This window comes from Protopterus annectens, chromosome 3.part1 (assembly GCF_019279795.1).
Source record: "Protopterus annectens isolate FY-2018-M chromosome 3.part1, PAN1.0, whole genome shotgun sequence".
NCBI classification, from domain to species: Eukaryota; Metazoa; Chordata; order Ceratodontiformes; family Protopteridae; genus Protopterus; species Protopterus annectens.
Genome location: NC_056732.1, coordinates 135,795,138 through 135,816,877, shown reverse-complemented (window position 1 = coordinate 135,816,877; position 21,740 = coordinate 135,795,138).

The following is a 21,740-nucleotide window of genomic DNA, read 5'->3' as shown; positions in this document are numbered from 1 at the left end:
TTAAGTAGTATACACCAGTTCTGGTGGCCCATGATTAATTTTTGCTGGGTGCTGAAGACCATGGCTTTAGTTCTTTTCACAATGAGACAACGGTTGATTTGTAGAAGCCAGATGGAGAGTTGCAGCAGGGGGTTTTCTTATTATGATTTGATAATTATGAATTCATTGTGTTGGGAGAAGGACCAGTTACCATTCCATCTGCATATAAGATGAAAAGAAGATATGGCAAATCAGAAGTGAGTTTATTATTAAATATGGGGTAAGCTGGACCCTTGGGCATACCTGTTGAGATGACTGCTGTACTTAAACTTCTGTTAACAGAACGTTTATGAACCAAGCCTGAAGATTCTGACTAACACCTATGCCAGTGAGTAAGCTGAATAAGAGAGTTGCTAAGTCAAAGACCTTTGTGAGGTCTATGAAAACTGAGATGGTCAAGTTTCCTTTGTCAATATTGAGATCAATGTCATAAAAGAATGTGTGGTTGGCTTTTATTGTGCTTATTTTTAAATAGAACAAATTAACTTTTTAAGTAGTCGGCTATTGTGGACCGCTGACTGCTCCCCGGATGACCTGTGCTCAACTGGTGGCATGGTCAATGGAGGGAACACATGGGAAGGATGGAAATGAGAGGCTGACACTGCTCTGCCCATCATAGGAAACTGAAGGAAGAAGGAAAGAGACAAATCACTGGATGGACCTAATTTAGGGATCTTAGGGAGAGGCATAACAATGACTTGTTTCCAAATCTCTAATACCTTAGACAAAGCCAAAGTGGAAGCCCACGAACATTGTGTGTGTCTGTTGGGGGGGGGATCTGTTGAAAATTGTTCAAGTACCTTTCTTATATTCATAAGTTCATAAGTACTTACTAAGCTATAGATCCGTCAGGATCTTTAGAGGCCTAGCCATAAGTTCCCATGAAGTTTTTCGCCCTTATATTTTAAGTACAGATAACTCACTGTGATGAGCTGAACATTTACGTTACTCCCATCCATGAGGGACAAGACTACTAAACTGGGGTGAATTTGAGGTTATCCATCCATTCATCTATGCATCCAGATTATGTTTGAATAGTGTAATGTAAGAGAAGTACTTTGCTTTATGTGGAGAGGAAGGTGATTTCAAGGAAGTAGTATTCTCTATGATACATATCTATAACTCCAACATGTTCTATTTCTGTTACATAAGAGATTTAAGCCTCTTGATGGGGTATTTATGCCTCCACTGAACTTATGAATGTGCAATAGGTCTGACCGTATAAGGTCTTTTGAGGCTCTGTATAAGAGACAAAGATCACCTCTAAGCACCTTGTATGACACAGGGAAGAGGGCCAAGGCTTTGAGAGGGTTTGCATAGTTTTTATGATTTATGCCCTTGATTTTCTTAGTATAAAAGCTGTGTGGGCATTCAAGTTTTTCAGATATTTGGACAGATACATACCAAAGGGGGTATTGTACTTAATAATTTGCCTAATGAGTGCAGAATACAGTGAAATGATCACATCCTTGGGACTGACTGCAGCTGCATGATAAAAAGGACTTTCTTACATTAGTGGATACATGGTGACTGAAGGACAGTTTATTGGCTAGATAGATTCCCAGGTCTCTAACTAGTGAATCAGTTTTCAGGGGTTTGTTCTCAATGTGATAGTTGTACTGTGGTGGTGGTGCTGTGGTAGCATTGTCGCCTCACATTAAGATGTTGTCCTGTTCGATTCTCAGCTAGAGCATCTTCTGTGTGGAGACATGCATGAATGGGCGTACCTTCATTGAAGGTTGTGTGTCAGGGCTGGCAACTCGGCATGTAAAAATCTACTGCCAATCATTAGCAGACCGGAGTTCCACTGTGGCGACCCCTAACTGGGAAAAGCCGAAAGACACAACAAGTTCTCAATGTGATAGTTGCAATGGATTTCTTGCTTGCTTGCTGAAGAATACTATTATACATTTCTTGGCATTTAGATTTAGTGCATGGTTTTCACACCAGCTATTTGTTTGGGAACGTTCTCTTGAGAAAACTTATTTTACAATGGCACCAAGTTTACAGTCATCTACAAACCTGGTTAGCCATAAACCCTTAACAGTAGCTTTGACCTCTGAGAAGTAAATGCCAAAGAGAATTGCCCCAAGGACTGAATCCTGGGGTGCACCACTAGTGACAGATCTTTTGGAGGAGGTAGAGCAGCACACTCTAATTTCCTGGATTTTATTTTGGGGCAATTTGCTATCCAATGAATTACATAGGGATTGACATTTAGCTATGATAATTTATCTATTTTACCTGAGTGTGGGATAGGGATGAATGCCTTTGCAATGTATAGATATGCAGTGTCTACTGATTTGCCCTCATCTCTTACTTCAGTAATCTTCTCAAAGAAGTCAACCAAGCTAAATAGACAGGATCTGCCTTTGACAAATCTAAACTGGCTTGGGTCAAGCATTTGTAGGTCACCTATGATTTTGTTTATTAATTCCCTTGTGATTCTTTCCATAGCTTTACAGATGATACCAGTCATTTGTATGGGTCTATAATTTCCTGGGTCTGACAGATCGTGTTTTAGGCTGGTAAGTAAGTGACCCGGTATGTTATCCAGTCAAAGAAAAGCAGTGTTCTTTGCCTTGGTTAAAGCCATGTTCATCAGAGATTTGAGGGAGATGTTGTATGTGGGTAGTATGTGGATTGTATCTGGGAATGTACAAGGGGAGAGGGGGTGAAGTTAGAGTTAAATTTATCTGGTAGTTGATTGGTTATGTCCCCTGGTCCATGTATGTGATAATCATTTACTGTTCACTCTGCTCAGTGTTGACCATTGTTTCTAAGGTCTCTCACATATACAGAAGGCGTTCTAGTTATCCTTTACATGGATGGCTATTTTTCCCTGATATCTGGCCTTGGGTGATTTGATCAGGGTCCAGAGTTCTGTATCTTGAGAGTTACATTTATTTTCACATACAATGATTTTTTTTATTTTGCTATAGAGCCTGCTTATATTTGAGTTCTACCACAGGGGATTATTTTTGACTTTGGTGATGTATTTACTTCAGAGGGGGGCAGATGCATCTATGTAGCTACTGTGCATATAATTTGTTGGTAAAGGATTGCACATAAGAGGAGGGGGTCATCAGATTGGAAGGGGATGTTGAATTTAGCCTTGTCATCAGCCATTTTCAATAGATAAGCTTTGGCATGATCTATGAATACTGCAGCATTTCTGTTTTCATTCTTAAGGTGAATGAGACTGATCTGTGGCCTGACTTGACCAGAGAGGGAGTTATAATTGCTGGGAAGCAAAGCTGTCCCATACTGGTGAGGACCAAATTCAGGATTTTATCACCCCTGGTTGGTCCACAAACTAACTAACTCTGGGCATACATATTAGAGCATGTGCTCATCTCCCATTTAATGTGGGGTAGTTGAAGTCCCCTCAGAGAATGATGTTTGGCTTAATACTTAGGGACTCCATAATAGTTAAGTAGGAGTTATGGGCTGAGAGGGGACATTGAGGGGTTCCTTCAGTTAACCATGATGTGATAAGGGATCTTGTTAATGGCAACTGAATATGTACGAGTTCCAGATCATAATCTTCTCTAACTTGTCTGGAGGTGAAATGTTCTTATTAAGGTACTAAAGATGGTGGTGTTTCCATATCTGTAAGAAAATAAGAACATTTCACCTCCAGAAAAGTTAGAGAAGATAATGATCTGGAACTCGTACATATCCAGTGAAAGCACCCCATCTAGTGCATTGGGCCTGAATGCATCGTAGGTGTTGAAACCCTGCACAGATGGGGTGCATTCACTGGTCTAGAAACAGGTCTCTCTGACAGTACATATATCAATATTTTCCAGAATAAGGAACGCATGTAGGGAGTGGAGTTTTTTATTAAGGTTCCTAGCATTTAGTAACAATACATTTATTTTATCCAGATTCTATTTTGTTATGTTGGAAGCTTTTGATGACTGATGCTGCCGAAAAAGGCACTATGAGAACATTACTAATTAGAACATTAGGCTGTTGGGGGGTGCAATGCTTATCCATGTTTGTGAGTACTATGTCAAGTATATTTGAGCCTCTAGTTGGGGTGCAAACCAGCTGTTCCAGAGCCTTTGCATTGACAAAGTCCAATAATCTCTGAGCCTGCATGTTAATGGTCATGTATGTTTCCCAGTTTATGGAGGGGTAGTTAAAAACACCCACAAGAAGTATTTTGGGCTGAATAGTAAGTGATTTTAGTAGCTTCAGATATGTGGAGTGGACAAGGTTTTAGCCAACATACAAAAGCCTTGGGGGAACAGGTGCAGCTCATCCCTGGCAAAGCAGTTAGGCCTATCTGCTATGTTCTTCCAGGATGATATATATTGGATCCCCCCTAAATGACATAAGCTAAGCCAATTATTGTTGAAGTCAATAATCGTTTGTTCATATCATGGAATTGTTCTTGGTGATGGTAAAATACTGTGCTCAAGGCTAGGCTCATACCTGTGAGAGCTCCTTCATGTCTGTCTACATACAGCACAGGGAGGTTAATCTCAAATCATTGTACCCATGATTACTATGCCATATGTGCATTTGTGGTGCAAGGACTTGAGTGTCTGTATGATGTGGTGAATCCTGGCACCTGATAGGCAACTAACCGTAACCCTCTCCTTGCACAGCCTGATGAGTGGTGCATCAGTATATCTCACAATGGAATCACCTAAGACTAGGATGTTGGATTGTATGGATGTTTGCCTTATGAGATTTTGAACTGAGACACTGTGACTCACAGATGTATACTTCAAGGTGTGTGCTGCCTGTGTTGTATATTTGTAAGGTTGCTGAGAGTATTTGTATCTTAGGTTACATTTATGAGGCTTTTGTAGCTTAGGTAGGTTACTTTTAAGCACCTCATAATATGTTGGTCTGTGTGTTTAGCCCAATCTGTGTGTGATAGGTTTAGTGTGGTGTTGTGTGATACTGACAACTTGCTTCTTATTTGTAATGTCTTTATGTGAGAGTTTTGCCTCCATTAACATTAAATAACTGCATCTCTTTCTCCGCTGTCATTTTGTTTAAGTAGTAAGTGGCTGTCAGTAAACATGAGACAATTGCTACATTGTCTCAGGATGCCTATTTCAACCTAGATGGCTATAGAGACCGCTGAAAAGTGCAAATTAATGGTTCCAAGTGCTTACTAATTTGAACTGAAGGTGGAGTAGCACCTATGAGATTTAAAGCTTAATACTGGGTGTACCATCTGTCTGGTAGTGGAGATAGTGCTGGTCTCAACACAACTGCATGCAGCTATGAATCAATGAATCTTAGTGCCTTCTCTTAATAGAAGTTAAATAGTAACATTAATCACAAGCTGCTTCTTGAGAAGTAGCATTAAGCCAGTTGTTGCTGGGTTCACTACACTTGCTATAGTCTTCTATTGGTAGATATCTTAGATAGAACCTGTAGCATGTGGACACAACAGAGAGCTAAGCTGCACAAAGCCCCTGAAGAGGTTCTCTCCAACTCTACAACCAGATCACTCATTAAAGCCTGATACACACTGCCTAGTCAGAGACTAGCAGGAATCAATTTTCCTCTACTCCTTCTTTCACCAGAAGCAAATCAGAAGCATTAATTTCAAGATGGCTCCAAAGAAGCAATGTTCAGGCTTTCCAGTGATTGGTAATCTCTAGGAAAACTGGGAAATAATGTCCCTCTGCTTATTCTCTCACTATGAGCAAAGCAGAAGCACTAATCCCAATTCATGAGGAGCCGTTCCTAGGCTCTCCAGTTACTGATAGTCTAGTCCTAGATATTAGTCTAGTCCTAGATATTACATATTTTAAACATAAGCTGGAAAAATTACTGGTACTCTGAAATTTGCAGTGTGTACTAAGTGTGTGAGATGGTATGAAGCAGAGGTTAACTCAAGCTTTAAGGGCCTAAGGGGAGGGCCTACCAAGTTTGAGCTTTCATTGACAAGTAGAATGAGCAGATGAGATGATATGAGTCTGGGAGGAGATTCCAAAATGTTTCATTTTTATTTTAAAGAAGTTGAAGTGGGGTAAAAGAAGGAGGTGCAGCAGGACAAATGGTTGGGTTGCAAGTAGTTGACGGTAATCTCTTAAAAAGTCATTAGCAGATAGCACAACCAAGGAAGCTGCATTGCTCTCATTTGTGTTATTTGTTTTTTTGATAGTAATGCCTATCATTCTGATTGACGAAAATGCTTTGGTTGTTTAACTGACTTAGTTAAAATGGTATAAAAATGGCTTTTGCCTCCTAATTTCTTCCTTTGCTAAGTTTCTTAGGGATGCAGAGAAGTGGTAACTGCAGTGAGCCAGCCTGCGAGTAAACAAAGCCTAAGTGATTGGTGTCCCCTAAGTAAAAATAGATTTTAGGTCTTAGATCAGCACTCATTTGCCATTAATGCATCTTAACTGGGAATTGGCATGTTTTTCTTTAAAATTAGTATGTACGCATGCTGATTGGTTTTAGTACATTTTCTAAGGTTGTTCTTGGAAGAAAATGAGCACCAGGATAAAACTAGGGCTAATCGTAGGAACCTGTCTGGGTAGTCGTTATCAAGACTCTTGGGTATTCCCAGACAAGAACACAGCAACTAAAAATGGAACCTGCCTGGGCAGTCTTTATGAAGCATCCTGATTATTCCCAGACAAGAACACAAGGACTTTATACTGTACAAACTGAGCACATTGAGACTTCCTAAGGGAGCTCTTTGGCTTTGATGGTTTCCTATACCCGGAACCATCTATAACAGTCTTTATAAAGACTCTTTTAGAACCAAGGGGCCAGCTAAAGAGCCTTCAGCTCCTCTATATCATCATATAATAAGGACAGGGATCCCAAAATCCAATAAAGGTGACCAGGTTTGACCATTTAGCTAGGACAATTCGAGTGTCCCCAGCAATTTTGACCACAGGCAACTGCAACCTTTATTAGCGAGTAAGCCACTTCAAGTTTCTTAGGGATAAGAAATTTTCTTTTACTTAAGAGGTGGGTGGGTGTTTCTAATGGAGCCAAGCTGAATCCCTGATTTTGAATAATTCCTGAAGCTATTTCATAATCCAGAGTTTGTGATTTGTTTTAAATAACAGGCAAATAGGCGGAAGTGCTTTTCTTCCAGATGTAGGTTATTTGCTGGGTGAGGTTGCCACTGAAGGGTCTGAGCAGTTATGAACTGAAGAACATTCAATGGTTTACAGCTCAGAATTTAATACACATTTTCTCAGACCAGTCTTTGGGAACAAAGTAATTAGTTTGGGAGGTGGTTTTGTGTAAGGGTGGTGAAAGTAAAGGTAATAGGAAAATGGCCAGTTGCCACTGACTATTTGGGCCAACAATACTGACAAAGTATATGAAATTTGGTGTTCTTGTAATTGTAAGGTCACGAACCATATGATTGCTGGTCTTAAAATCATGTATGGTCAGGCTATTCATTATTTGCATAAGGTTTCTGCCTGGAAGAATGTTGTTAATGTCATGTGTGATGGTGCACACTAGGTTAATATTAAAGTCTCTTCAGATTAGTATGCTCTTATATGAATGACAGGATTTTATTATTTGGCTGATTAGAGTTTTATATTTGTCAGGATTACAAAGAGGTAGCAAATAGACTATGAGAGAGCATTATAGTTCAACCCCAGGTCCAGGAATTTAGTTTGATTTTTAATCCCAGAAGGCTTTTCCTCCTTCAGTGATACCACAAGCACCACTCTAAATTTATATTTTCTGCCTTCCATTGTGTGTAAATCATTCTGCTATATGACAGAGAACGATTATGCCACCATGGTGGTAGCCAATAATTGTCCTTCCTACCAGAAGTTTCCTGATGTTAGCCCCTATCTGACATCTGTTTTTCCTTTTTTTATTTGGCATCAACCCTTACATTGGTTAGCAGTGTTGGATACTACATTGCTGGCCTCTTAGCCCATACTACCACTGCCTGCCTCCAGCATCAATGCTAATACAGTATTCACCCAGACGTAGGCCCAAATTCAAAACCTTTGTATTTCCACTGTACACTTGCACAAAGGAAGCTATAGGATGTGAATGTTTTTTTTTCTAAACATTGTGAATATTGATTATAGATGACCTTATGGGCTAAGTGTGTACATGTCATAATAAAGAACCTAACTTGTAATATTTCATATTAGAGTGATATACACACTGCAAGCTTAGTACCACATGGTCAGTAGATTAAGCAAGAGTTTTATGAAACCTCCTCAAGAAAATACATAATTTAATTTTATTTTAATGTAATAATTTAATGTAAAACATAAGAAGTGATAATTGTTCAACACAACTGATGAATATTGTTGTAGAACAAGACAAAATGATGTATACACAAATGAGAACAAATGAATCAACACAGAAAAGAGTATTCACAGAAACTTAAAAAGTATAAGAGGAAAAGTTAGCCCAATTAGGAAAATACATAAATAGAAGAAACAGACTGAACAGACTAAACTTAGAAGAAACTCAAATGATTACACCAAAAAGAATATTATACCCCATAGGAGAGGAGTCACAAGGTACAAACTCTATTAGAGCTTCTCTGCTCCTAGAAAGAAACTGTTCACTAAACCTGCAGTCAAGGCCAGCCTTAGGAAAACTGGCACCCTAGTTGAAAAGGCTCCATGCCCCCCCCCCCCAACCCATCCAGGCCTACTCACACTATCCAGATTACATTTTTCATACTTTTTCACACAGTTTGTCTTACTCTTTATTTTTCTTTTCCTACAAGTATTCATTCATTCATTCATTCATTCATTAATTGATTCATTCAACATGAGTTAAGCTGGGAGTTGAGGCCCCCAAAAGCCATGGGGTTCTAGATGCACTGAGGTGTATTTTAGAGTCTTTTAAAACAACTTTTTTCATTCAGTGATTGCCCGAATAAAAAACGTGATAAAAAAAAGAAATTTAGTTTTACTCTTCAGCTTTGTTTTTCCCTGCATTCTTTCAGCACATCCTAACAAACAAGACTACACTGTAATAACTGCAGTGGAAATAACTGTATTAAGTGCAGACTGGGGGTATTAGGCCCCCAGAAGCCATAAGGTTTCTTGTTGCTCTGAGATGCATTTTAGAGTATTTTTAAAAACGTTTTCTTCCAATGATGGCCTGAACAAAAACCAGAATCACAGAAAAAAATGTAATCTTACTCTTCAGCATTGATTTTTCCCGCATCCTTTCAGCTTAGCCTAACAAACAAAACTACACTGTAAGAACTAAATTAGGCTGGGGGCTACTGTGCATCCAGAATCTATGGGGTTAAAGATTCTCTGAGGTGCATTTTAGAGCTTTTTTTCCAACTTTTTAATACAGTGATGACTTGGACAAAATTCATACATACAGAAAAGAAATGCAATCCAATTTTTTTTTATTTCAGGGAAGAAATAAGCTGTACCCATCTTTTAATTTTCAAAGCTAACCAACACTGCTTCACAATAAACTAACAACAAATGCTTTGAGGATACATCTATCATATCTGGGATTAGTTCCTGCCCTTCCAACACCACTTACATCAAAATAGGCAGTCCCTTTCTTTGTATCTCCCTATGGTGTTAAATTGGTTAAAATAAAGACATAAAAGCCCACAGTCATACTTCATGCTCCTGTTGTCATATTTATGCCTTCTCATCCCCTACCCCCCAAACGGCAGCCACCTTCTGTGTACAATTTGATGTCAGACTGTGACAAAACTGAAAAAAAAACCCAAATATAACATAGCATATTTACTGTTTTATATATGTCTATATATATATATATATATATATATATATATATATATATATATATATATGGTTCTACCTGACATAATCGACACGCCAGAAGACCGACAACGCAATCACCGAAACCACATAACCGACAGTGCAAAAACACGAAACCCCACATGCCCGACAACAAAATAACCGACGGTACACAAACACGAAACCTCATACACTGCACACACCATAATCACAACAATCAACAAACAAAACACATTCCCTGTCCAAAAACCACACACACAACACAAGCACACCAAAATCCCTACAAACCCACACTAAACCTCACATACACAACTATCTACAACCCTAACCCTAAGGTCCGTCACTACCGTACACTTACCTGACCCACTCCCTAACCCTAACTCACTTAACCTGCCCCTAACCCAAACACAATCACTACCACACTTACCTGACCCGGCTCCTAACCCTAACTCACTTAACCCGCCCTAACCCAAACACAATCACTACTGCACACTTACCTGACCCGCTCCCTAACCCTAACTCACTTAACCCGCCCCTAACCCAAACACAATCACTACCGCACACTTACCTGACCCACTCCCTAACCCTAACTCACTTAACCCGCCCCTAACCCAAACACAATCACTACCGCACACTTACCTGACCCGCTCCCTAACCCTAACTCACTTAACCCACCCCTATCCCCACACACCGTCAATATCCACACTTACCTTACTCACACCCAAACGTCCGTCACTACCGCATACTTACACAGCCTTTTCCCATGTCGGCATCCTCGGCATCGGTGTTTTCATCCGTTGCGTCGGTCTTCTGAACTGTCGATCTTCTGGGCCTCGCGATTTGCTTGTCGGTCTTCTGGCATTTCGACTAACTCAGGTAGAACCATATATATATATATATATATATATATATATATATATATATATATATATATAAACAGCGTGCTTATTTACTCTCTCTCAAAAGATAGCTACCTGCATATGCCTTAGATGTTTGATTGTGAGGAAAATGGGAAGAAATTATTACAATAATACTTCTAACGTGTTACTTCACATAGTAGAGTGCTGCTATACAAGCTATTGTGACCCACTATGCACCCCTCTGAAGAATGTGAACAAAGTTAAATAAATAATGACCACACTGTCTCCAGGACAACACAAGACATAGTGACCTCTGAGGTTTGGGAGGAATGTTAAAAAAATAATGACTTTGTTCCCAGCCTCCAGTCCCCTAAACATGTACAGAGTCCTGCTGTGTACATGTATGAGAAGGGCTAGTTTTAGACTAGATGGAGTTCACATCAGAGGTGATTACTAATCCCATGTCAAAATCCACTTATAGAGCCTTGGTATGTGGGGGCCATCAGCCCCCATAAATTATGAAGGTTTGGGTGTTTTGTGATGCATTTATCCCTTATTATTTTTGACAGATGACTGTTAAACTGAACAAGTGACAACAGGGTCAGTTACTTTCATGCAAACACCCCCTACCATGCAGTTACAACCACTTCTATGTACAAACCAGATGTCTGTGATAAAAAAGGATGACTCTGTAATGTATTTCACCTCTGTTTCAAGAATTCCCACACATTAAAATATTGCATGTTACTTCATAAAATCCCATTAGTACTGCAAAACCAAAATGATAACAAAACAGCAGCAGGCAGCTAGTAATTTTTCCACAGAAAACAGCCTCAGCAATTATACCTACTCTATCTGTGCATATCAGGTGTCCAGTTAAGAAATTCACCTTAATTCTCACAAAGGCACATTAATCCTGCTAAACCAAATAGTGACTGTTTAAAATGAAAAAATGAGAAGGTTGTTTTCATCCAGCCAACCTGAAGCCCCCCCCACAACAGCTATAGCCATGACGTCTGATGGCTATGAAATATCATTTCACCTCCAGACATACATTTCAATTGTCTAAATTTTTACAGAACATTCAGATTTTTGCCTTGTATTTTTAGCCTGTTTCTCCTAAAATTTGTGGTTTTCTGGCAAATCACTAAGAATTGAAGTCACTAAATAATGACGTACATTTGAGATTCAGACTTCATACCCATCAGAAAATATGTGCAAATACAAATTCTATTATTCTAGCAGCTTTATAAATTAATAAGAATAATGTTTAAAATCTGTCCCTATTTTTAGGCCTTTGTCTCCTCCCCAATTATTTTTGGTTTTGGTTACATTTCTAGCTAAGAGGTTGAGAGGTATACTTCCACAGTCCACCGCACAAATGATTTGTCGCACTTTAAATTATTCCAGTATAACTTGCTCCACACAAATCACCAAGCCAGATTAAAACGCAGCTTCTCAGCACTTCTGTGTATCCCTAGTGATATCTGCATTGCTTACTGTACTTATTTCCTTGCTTCGCTTGAAAGAAAGTTACTGTTTGTCGTTTTTGCATTTAAGTTACCTGTAACACATTGCACTTGTTACCTGGCACTTGCTCACTAAAGCAATTATAAGTCGGCACTAAAAATTAAAAGCACTACACCCTCGCTCCCCATTGGCCCTTGTTTTCAATTATAAAGGAATTCCCAATATTATTCTAGCATGTCCAAAGGTCAGTTGTCAATCTCCTCTCCGGTCCAGCTGGTGAATATGGGAATCTTGAGGCAATGTTACAACTGCCTCATGTACACAGACAACCCTCTCCTCCTCCCAACAAATTCCAACACATGTGAGAGATGCAACCATATAGCCAAACTGGAGGCTAAGCTCTCTCAACTCAGTACTGGCATAACCAGTCAGGAGGAGAAGGAAACCACACTCACTACAATTCCAGTCTCACATAGACCTACCACGACAGCAAACCAAACACATAATCACACAAAAACATACTCGGAGGCTCTAAATAAAGATCTGCCTAAGCAGCAGAGACCTCCAAAGCAGACACCCAAGCAACCGCTACCCCAAAACAAAACACGTGCAACACATATCTCACAAAGCCAGTGTGCCGAACAGTCACAGCCCTTAAGGCTAAACAACACACCTGATACACTTGTAATAGGTGATTCTATCGTCAGGCACACTGACGTCCCGCTCACTAGGCTGAACAAGGAGAAGGTCACGGTGAGCAGCCTGTCTGGCGCTAGGATCCGCCACATAACACAAGCACTCAGGTCACTCCAAGGCAAGTACAAATATGACTCAGTCATTGTCCATGCTGGTGTGAATGACCTGAGACGTACCTCCCGGGACTACATGAAAAGAGACATAGAGGAGCTCTCTGAGCATGTAGCCCAGGCTGGTATGACCCTGACCTTGAGTAGCATCTTACCCTCACCAAGAATGATGCCACAATATGAAGACAAGATGATCAATTTCAACAATTGGCTTAAGTATTGGTGTCATTCAAAGGGGATCCAATGCCTGTCAGCTTGGGATGATATGCACGACAAGCCACGATGCTTTGCTCGGGACGGCTTGCACCTGTCACCCCTGGGCTTTCGGATATTGGCAAAGGCTCTTGCTACCCCCACAGTGCCTTTTTTAGGCAAGGCTCAAAAGACAAACCCACCTCCATAGGTATCACAAGGGATAAGAAACTAAGAGTAATGCTACTCAACACTAGAAGTCTAAACCTCAAGATGCACGCACTCGAAACTCTCCTTAGCATGGTGAACTGATCTGTGCAGTAACAGAAACCTGGTTCAGGACACCCGAGAGCACCCCAGCACTACCAGGTTATACCTCATACCATGCTTTTCAGCCCCAAAACTTGGACTGAACCACAAAAGGAGGGGGAGTATCGATATTCATCAAAGATACCCACACCTCTAGGTTGGTGGCAAAGCACGAAGCATCAGAGACTATCCATGTGCAACTAACAGTGGGTAAAACTGCCTTCCAGTTTATAGCCTGCTACAGACCACCCTCCCAAACCCAGGAACCCCACTCGGCCTTCCTGAGAACACTGGAAAATATGAAGGTCTCTCCAAACACCATTATATTGGGCAACTTCAACTACCCAAACATAGATTGGGAGCATTACTCTAGCTCCAACACCCTTGCCCAAAGGTTCCTAGAATTCATAAACTCAAATGCTATGGAACAACTTGTTACCACTCCCACAAGAGGGGAAAACATACTGGACCTGATCATCACCAACATGGGGACTCTATGCTCCAGACCAGAAGTGTATCCCTCACTGGTAAGATCAGACCATAAACTGATCTCACTGGATATTCACATCCCGACCCTACCCCCTGCCCAGAAAACCACAGTGAAAAACTTCTCTAAAGCAAATTTCACACTCCTCAAAACCGAGGTGGAATCCTTCAAAGCCCCCGGGCCTGTGGAAAATACGGCCCAGACCGCAGAATCCTTTATAAATGCATTCTATGAACACCTTCAGGAATGCATGGATCATGCAATCCCAAATAAAACAAAGACCCAATCCTCCAAAGGCAGACGACCTGTCTGGTGGACCCCAGCCATAAACAAACTATACAATAGAAGGAGGAAGCTACTACATGATAGAGCAAAATCCCAAAAAGGGAAGGCATCTCTGATCAGTATTAGCAGAAAACTAAGGGCACTCATAAAATCGTCAAAGGCCAGCTTCGAGAGAAAAATTGCACAGGACACTAAAGATAATCACAAGGCTTTCTTTAGTTATGTTAGGAACCTGGGTGGGAATTCCCAGATATGCTCAGAATTAGTCCAAAATGACGAAAAATACACTGATCCCACAGACATTGCCAACATCCTAGCTGACAGGTTCAGCGCAAACTTCTCCCTCCCCACCAAAAGGGCAAATATCTATCCCAGCAGAGTGCTGCCCCCCCGACATCTCAGATGCTCAGGTGGGAGCCGCCCTCTCCAAAGCAAAAAACACAGCATCAATGGGACCAGACGGTGTCCCAGGCTGCGTCCTACATGAACTCCAAGAAGAGCTAAACCCAAACATAAAACTACTGTTCAATCTCAGCCTTACTACAGGATATGTACCTAAAGAGTGGCGTACAGCAACAGTGGTCCCTCTCCACAAAGGTGGTGCCTCAACAGACCCTGGAAACTATCGCCCCATAAGCCTGACTAGCTTGGTCTATAAAGCTATGGAAAGGATCATCATGGACCTCATAAATAAAGATATTGGGGACCTACAGACACTGGATCCTACCCAGTTTGGCTTTGTTAAGGGCAGATCCTGCCTCTTAAACCTGGTTGACTTCTTTGAAACAGTCACCAAGGCCATTGACAAAGGGAAGGTGGTTCACACAGCCTATCTGGACCTCGCAAAAGCCTTCGATACAATACCCCACTCAGGCATTATAGATAAGCTCACCAGCTTAAATATAAACCCCTATGTCACTAGATGGGTTGCAAACTGGCTCAAGGACAGAACCCACATGGTTAGAATTGCTGGAGCCATGTCAGACTCCAAACCAGTTACAAGTGGCATCCCACAAGGCTCAGTCCTGGGACCTCTCTTGTTTGGTATATATTTCTCGGAGGTACAGGCCAACATGGAAGGACTGTGGCTGACCAAGTTCGCAGATGACTGCAAACTGGGCCATAATCGACCCTCCAGCCGACACAAGCATCCTCCAAAAGGGCCTCATAGAAACAGACAACTGGTGCCAGAGCCATGGCCTCAAGCTAAACGCCAAAAGTGTATAGTCATCCCCTTTGGCAAAACAAAGTGCCCACAAATTACCACGTAGGTGGTAATCCATTAAGTACAGAAGAAGTCATTAGGGACCTGGGGACCCAAGTTGATAGCAATCTCTCATTTGACAACCACGTGGCCAAAGTGGTTAGAAAAACATTTTATATAGCCCACCTAATCATGAAGGGATTCACATCTAGATTAGGGAGGTCATCGTGCCTCTTTACTCATCCCTCATCAGGCCCATAATTGAGTACAATGCCCCTTTTGGGATGTACCTTACCAAACACCTGCAGCAACTGGAAAGACCCCAAAAGTACCTCACCAAGAGGATCAAAGGGCTCAAACAGATGCCATATGCTGCCCGGTTAAAGAAACTCCAGCTCTACTCAGTGGCATACCGCCTGCTCAGAGGTGACCTGTGCCTGACGTATAAAGCCATGTCCAACCCGAAATTAAGGGACATGCTGCACCTCAAAAATCCAAATCCCATCGAGCTACACGAGAGACTTGAACCTCAGCACTGAAATAAATAGGACATGCTGGAGGGACAGATTCATAACCCAGAGGCTCCCTTCACTCTGGAATAAAATCCCAGTCCAGGTTAGGCAGAGTCCCTCATTGACTCTCTTCAAGAGGAATCTTGATGAGTGGATGGGAGATCATAGGTTTACCCCGGGTATCACTTCTGTGTCACTGTTAGACAGAGGCACAGTATACTAACCTCGAAAAAGGGCATAGCAAAATTAATTTAAAATGGGTGGCGAAAGCCAAACATACTCTGGCTAGGCTTATAAATGCCCTAGGGCAGATAGCCTAGTATGAACCTATGAAATGAAATGAACCTAAAAAAGAATGTTGTGAAAATATCTGGTTGACCACTGTCAGCATCATTATAAAAACAGTAACGAAAGTTCTCTCACTGCACTGTTCTTCTCAAGTGTTGGCACAAAGTAAGTTAAGTATTGCCAAACACATCTGGTTGATACAGCATTATTGTAAAATTGATAATAACATTTCTCTCATCATCACCACACCATTTCCTTCCTTTATGCCTAGAAGTCAATATAATGTCCCTGCCTCAGCTCAATTTCTTGATGTTCAAATACTAAAAAAAAAAAAATAAAAAAAATCCAAACTCATTCAAGTGCCTTTGCACCTATATTTGAAAGTTGCAAAATCTGTAGTCCCATGACGTTGCACCTTTTAAGGTAATGTTAACATAACGTGACGTGATATCAGGTCAGCTGCAGCTCCACTTCTCCAGTGTGCTCACTGTGCCACATGCCATTTTTCTTCCCTTGTAGGACACCGTATTGATTTATTTTTTAGAGTAAAGAAACATCACTCTCAAAATAAATAAGTGGGGAAAGAGTGTCCCTACACTAAGTACAGAAGCACGTCGCCCTGGGCAGTTGCCTAGTTCATATATGCATAAGGCCAGCCCTGCCTACAGTACAAGATATTCATTTATCACACATCAGACCCTCTATAAAAACATAAACACAAAGCCAGACACACACACAAAGTGAGAGGAAGAGATCTACTCTCTAATATGTATGAATTATAAGTGAATATATGTATCAGCTGTGAGCTCTAAGAACAGAAGCATTGTTGCTCACTGTTTTTAGATACTTAGCTTGTGAACACAATCTGTTTCTATCTCAGTTACATCTCAAATGTTTACAGATGAGATGCATTAAGAATCCAGTATTGCTTAGCTGTCAAATATCTAAGCAAGCAATTAGTTAGTGTGCCATTTACTAGCCTGGTTATGGCATAATTAAAGTATGCTTTAAAAGTTCATTAAATGTTTCTTGAATGCATATTAAATATTTATAGTGTTAACTTGTATATATTTTTAAAAAATGTAGTGCTGGTAATTAAGATGAGTAATCAGTGAGTTCCAGTCTGTTAATTAGTCTTTTAATTGCAGCAAGTTAGAGCCACAGAAATTGTCACATTTTAAGTTAGAAATAACTTTTCACCAGCACAATTGGTTATTAACCATGATTTAGTAATGCCTAATATACTCATATTAATTAATTCAGCTGCAGTCACCACTAGGGACTTCAGAAGGACAATGAAGCATTTTAGAAAAATGCATTAGACGGTTCTAATCCATGACTAGAAGTGATGAGATGCCATTTTTTTCACTGGCCTTGTTTTTACTGCATTCCTTAAGCCATACATTAAAGCTGTCTATTACATGCCATACCATGTATTGCTTATCTTTTGTAGTTTGTTTTCAGTTGTCAGAGTTGTACTAACTTAATACTGCTGTTCAAATTTAGAAACAATCAATATGGATAATTAATCTGAAGTTTCTAAATGTGGAATAGTGATCCATTTTCAAAGCATATAATGATTGCTTATTTCAATATATTTGGTATGATATTTCACATCAAACACTCAGGCTCATACTGATGTACCTTGCCATAGCTCTATAATAACAGCCGATACCTTAGTGTGAGAAAGGCTGTAAAAGCTTAATGCTTCTGTGTTGGACAGAATGTAAATAGTCACACTACAATACCTTAATAGGTCATAATAAAAAAAACACATTAAAGCCTAATGAAATGAAACACACATCCATGGGGTACACCAATTTAATCAGCAGATCAGACTACATCTCATTAACAGCTCTCTCTCAAATGTCTTCACAGTGGGCACTAATAGATTTAGGTGTGATTAAAAAGCTGGTGACACAGAGAACTTCAACAGAATTATTTAACTGCACTTCACCTTTAGCAACATTGTTGAAACTATATACCTCCTCCTATTATTTATTACTAAAGTAATGTACTGTAAAACTAAGAATATACCTATTTCCTTTGACATCTCTTTGTTTGAAGTAATAATGAAGAGACTGTGGCACTGAATTCTTCTGATGACAAATGCTAGGTTTTTCACTGCAGCTGTGAGTAAGTCATTGAGGCAGAAGCATACAAAATGATTCCTTTCTTAAACATGACATGAATTCATGAACAGCTACATAATGCTCAATAGCAAACGATGGCCACGTAGAAAACGTGGCATGTAAAAGGAACAGTGCGATTATTATAGACTTCAGTATTTGTTGCATTCTGTCTTTTTTAAATACTTCCAGGCTTTTGAAAGAGCTGAACTAATAACAGAAATCAAATAGCCCCTTTGTTCTGTCAGGCTCCGTGGCTCTATAGGAAAGCAGAGAATATACTAAAATATGTGCTTTCATTCCAGGTCCTTCATTGTATACAATTAGTTTTCATAGTCCGGTTTTAGATCATATCGGGAGAACTCTGTCACAACAAGACACATTATGCAAGATAAATCATCAAAGCTTTTAAATGATTGAATTTCAAACCTGACTTTTCAGAATGGAAACAGGTTTCTGACATTCAGTAGTTCAATATTTACAATCATAAAGGCTAATAATATTAAAATGATGTTTTATTTATTTTCATTTAGAAATAATGCAGTCAGATATTTGGCAGGTCACTAGTATTCATGATAGGCTTTCCTATACCTCATTGAGTTCCAGTAGGATGAGGTTCCATCTGGCAATGTTCAGCTCACAGATTTTGATTTCCCAGATCACCATTTTCCATAGAAAATTGTGTCAGCAGTAATTCCATTGTTTCTGTGGTAATCTCTTTTCTTTTTGTAAGTTATGAGATTGTGGAGTTGTTATTTAAACTTTCAGGGAGCAGGGGGTCTCTCCCCTACAAAAGAAACGTAATTTTAGTATTCCTGTCAGGTTGAATTTCTGATGATTTGATTTTGGTAGGTTGAGTCATCCAGACTGCAGCCTCTTGATCTGTTAATTCTCTGGAGGGGCTTTGTCCCTACTAATCTTGCTGGGGCCCCCAAGACTAAAGTTGGCCCAGGTACATCGTCAGGCATTTGAAATGGAAACTCACACCTATGAAAAAATCTGTGATTGACTCTCCTCTTCAGCATTATTTATATGTCCAGATGATTAATTGCTTGTAGTTAACACATTACAAGCACTATTTTATTTGTATGAAAAAATGCAAGTAATTTGTACTGTCATTTTACTGTAGTAAAGGATGGTATACTTAATAATGAGCACTGTGAAGCCTTTTTGCCTTTTTACTGTAATGATATAGGGAGGTTTTGTTTACAGCGTGAGTATTAGCATGTTACATTATAATTTGATAATACATATGCAACAGCTTTGCCTGGGAGAGTGTGGTTGATATACTACATGTAACTTTGGGGAATACTTTTAGACTAATAGCTACACCTCTTTCACAATGCATTCTCAGATTATCATGTTTGCCTGAGCAGTCCCTGGATTGCTTTGTGCAGTTGGCTGTTGCTTATTTATTTCTTGTTTTAGCATTTTAGTAAGGAGTCAGCTTTTGCTTACTTCTTGCTTGTTTTAGCATTTTAGTATCCCTAGCTGTATAGGCTTAAAATTAAGGTTTGGTTGATTGATTAATACTAAAGCTAGCATATTACATTGCAATACTACATTTGCAGTTTTCCAGCGTGATTAATATGGTGTATGTGCAGTACTCTTCTTACGTACAGTCAATATGGATGAGTAAAGAGAGCATAGTGCATGCATAATGTCTGTACCACCTAGTTAAACACTTGATGATTTTTTTTTTCCATGCAAGACTTATATAAATGATTAATGGCTGTGATAGGCTAGTTAATCCGAACAGAAGGATTAAGCATGTAAGAAGTGAATGTATGAATGGAGGAAGGAACAGTCTATGGGGCTGGCAGAGGAAGCAGACCAGTAAAAGGTGTAGGACAGAATGACTGAATACCTGCTGTTGAACAGGCAGTCTGATGAGGTGCAAACATCTGAAACAGAATTACAGCTAAATGTTTCTTTATGTACTCTGAGTAGCTTGCTTATATGACTAAAATAATATATCTATCTAGCTATCATCATCATCTTCGACCCCCCCCCCTTTTTCCCATTTTCTACATGGGGTCAGGGTGTCATGTCAACTGTCATCATCTCTCTATATTGTAAGTCCTACTTACATAATAGACAGCAGGCTGTCCTATGGGACAATCAACTGTCCAAACATCTCCCTATTACCCTGGGTGTCCCTCAAGGCTCTATCCTCGGACCTTTACTTTTCTCTATATTCATAAATTACCTTAGTTTAAATCTACCTCTGGCTACCTGCATACAATATGCAGATGACTCCACTTTAATTTGTAAAACCCCAACTGCTTCTGAACTCTAATCCATCACCCAAACAGTATTTAACCTAGTGGAAAACTAGTTCCAACAACGATGCCTCTTACTAAATGCCAAAAAACCAAACTATTGCTATTTACTCCAACTCTAAAATCCACCCCACTACATTTCACTACTACATCCAATAATGGTACAATTATAGCTCCTGACCCTACTACCAAACTCTTAGGTATAACAATCGACCACAACCTTAACTTTGACTCACACATCAACTCTACTATTAAAACAGTAAACAGAAAACTTGGTTCCTTGTATAAGATAAAACCTTTCCCTACCCCTGAAGCCAAAACTACCATTGCCCAGACCCATCTGATCTCTACTCTCCTCTATGCCTCCCCCATTTATACTAATCTTTCCAAAAGTAACCTTAATAAGCTAACCACTTCCTATAACAATATTGCCAGATTTGCTACTGGCTCCCCATTTAGAACTCACCATTGTCAAAATCTCAAACAGCTAGGATGGCTAGAAATGCAAAATAAGCTAGAGTTTCAACAACTCACCATTACGCATAAGATTCTGTACCATCCTAGTAATACTCCTATTCTCAGTAGCCTCATCTCTCCCTACTCTAATCTTACTACTCTTCACTCAGCAAATAACCTACCGGTCACCATCCAGAAATCCCACAACAGAGCAGGTGATCCTCTTTTCTCAAACTCTGCGGGGAAGACTTGGAATAGGCTTCCCAGCATACTTGGATCTCAGTCATCATTACCACTCTTCAAAAAGCAACTAAAAACACAATGGCATTGCCCTTGTACTAACCCTGACTGATACTCCCCAGTACAACATCACTGTATACCTTGCACCCAAAACCCATAGTGTGGAATGAGTAATCTTTCACTTAACCCCCCTTTTTTACTTTCCTACTCCCAGGGAAATATCACTGTATTTAATCTTTGTATACTCATTCGGCTATTAGCAAAACTCTACCATCTGTATACAGACTAACTATCTTTTTACTATGAGCATAACATTCTGTTTTAAATGCATATACACAAACTCTCATGTGCATTAAGTTATACTTTAACACTACCTGAATTCACTTTTTAAATCTGTGCCTTCATTCCTAACATACAGTATGTTGAATATCATACCCTTTACCATGTAAATAGTACTATATTGCT